The following is a 2,745-nucleotide window of genomic DNA, read 5'->3' on the forward strand; positions in this document are numbered from 1 at the left end:
AGATTTTGACGTCAGACGTTTTTTTTCCCCAAAACTTTATTATCCACTTACAAAATAAGTTGGGGTAAACATTCAAAAAGAACCGGCAAAAACAAAAATGGCAGAGTGTTTTGAAATAAGAACAATGACAGGGGGAAAATAGTTAAGGACAAGGAAAGATACAATCTAAAATAATAGTTTTGATATATTTTAGTAAATTACTGAAGTTTTCTTGTTTTTGTCTGAAATGCATTTAAGACACCAAAAGTAGTCAGAAAAATCATTCAAAAAGATGAATGAAATGTTCCCACAAAATAATAACAAGGTTGATGACATCAGAACCGTCCGGGTCCAGATTTTCCATAATGTTAAGAACATCAGATAAAGAAAAAGAGGGAATATTAACCAGTAGAGTGACAACCAATTATGACTATCAGTCCAGAAGTTTTTTGGGTGTTTTCTATAAAATAAATGTTCTAGTGTTTCAGATGAACAGGAGGCACATGGTTCAGATTGAAATTAGAATCTTTTATGTAAAAAATCTCCAACAGCTAAATTTTAGAAATTATTTTGAAATACGTTTCTTTCATTTTAGGTGGAAGTGGACATTTTATGTATAAATAAAATGATTTATCCATCAGAGTGGTTTCTAGGTCACGTCTATTATTTGTATCAAAGATGCAAAACGTTTTTTTGCTTAAAGGTTAAGGTTACTAATTTATTATTTTATCTTGTATGGGGATATCACTAATTGTTAGTGTTGGGAAGTGTAGTTTAATTGCATCATATTGCAGGATATTGTGAATCAGATTTAGTAGAAAAATGGGAAATTCTTTACAGACTTTGTCATAACAGTTATTTTAAACCTTAATTTTTTACTGGTTACAAATTCGTTATAAGATAACAGCGCTCCATCTGCATGCATCAAGTCATGAACAAAAAACACACCATTATTATACCAATCAGATATAAGCAATGATTTCTTGTTTACATTTATAACTCTGTTGTTCCATAAAACAGTATTATGTGGGGAGAAGTTGTGAGTAAAAAGCATTTTCCCAAAATGTAATGCTTGTTTGTAAAAGTTTGACAGATTCACTGGTATTTTTGACAGATCATAATCACACTTCAATAAGAACGCTAGTCCTCCGACCTTCTCAAAGAGTTTGTTGGGGATATGAGACCACATAGATTTAGGGTTGGAAATTGAATTTTTTAACCAGTTTAATCTAAACGCTGAGATTTGTGATTCAACATCTAAAGCTTTTAAGACACCATTTTCATAATCTCTGATCAATTGTGATTTTTGTCAGTAGTGTGTCTTATTTGTCCAAATAAACTTGAAGAGAATAGAATTAGAAAACTTGATGTTTTTTGGGGATTGAATGGCAGGGATACACAAGTCTTCAAAAACTTCTGCTTTAGGTAATAAAATGCAGCCAAATATTGATAAGTCACGTCTCAACCACTGATTACAAGTTCTATGGATAATCTGGGAGTAATATTTACGCTTTCTCAAGATATTTCACCTATTTTTTACTGGTATACTATCAATAATACTCTGATTGCAAGAATGTACAGGCAAGATTTAACATTTTTTTAGATTTAGAGTAAGGCCAGATGCTCTTGAAAAAGTAAGGATTGTATTCTTAACAATAGGTACCATATTTTTATTTTTTAGAAGTAAGGCCGTGTGGTCGGCAAATTGGCTAATTTTAAATTCCCTATTCAAAACGCTAATACCCTCAAACTCTGGAGAATGTTTTAAAAAGATGGCTAGTAATTCAGTCGATATTATCAACAACAACGGGCTAATTGGACATCCCTGATGAACAGCTCTATTTACAGGAAAACTGTTTGAGAAAACTGTTACTACTTATGTATCTGTACAACATTTTTATTATGTTACAAAACTTGGAATTAAAGCCAAAGGTTTCCAATGTGCTAAACAAAAATGAGTGTTCTAATGAGTCCAAGGGCTTAAAAAAATCCAGAAAGAGAATAAGACTATCATGGAGAATCATTTGGTTGTAATCTAATAGATCTAAGATGAAATGAGTGTGGTGATGAATATGTCGTCCTTTAATAAAGCCCACAAGCCCAAAGACCACACCTTGGGTCGTGGGCTGAACTGGATAAACATTTCTTGAACACTCTCAAAGCATAATGCTAGTATGAATGCTGCAAGCTAATTTGGTCACTGAAGATGTTAGTGCTGATAGCTGGAGATGCTGAAATTGATAGCTGAAAACACTGAAGCTGATACCCAGCTAAATTATTAGGTAAATGCCAAATTAGCCGAAAAAAACAAACAAACAAAAAAAAAAACTTAGATTAGAAAAACAGCTACTGTGTAAATATTAGCCTAAAATGGTAAATGGTGTATACTTGTATAGCACTTTCTATCTTCCTTCAAAGGCCCAAAGGCTTCACCGTCACAGACCCATTCACCCATTCACATTCACCCATTCACACACACATTCACACACTAATGGTGGCTCTGCTGCTGAACACTGGCGCCAACCTCCCACCAGAGGCAATTCGGAGTTAGGTATCTTGCCCAAGGACAATTCAAACACATGGGCGGGCAGGGCGGGAATCAAACCTGCTCGCTTCTGATCAGGAGTCGACCGCCCTACCGCTGCACCACAGCCGCCCCCAACTCCAAAACAGCCTAAAAAATGGAGAAAACAAAAAAGCCTAAATTGGCCAATGCAGCTCGCATGTAGCTCAAATATTAGCTAAACTCCAAAACATCCTAAAAAA

This window comes from Oryzias melastigma, linkage group LG11 (assembly GCF_002922805.2).
Source record: "Oryzias melastigma strain HK-1 linkage group LG11, ASM292280v2, whole genome shotgun sequence".
Classification (NCBI taxonomy): Eukaryota; Metazoa; Chordata; class Actinopteri; order Beloniformes; family Adrianichthyidae; genus Oryzias; species Oryzias melastigma.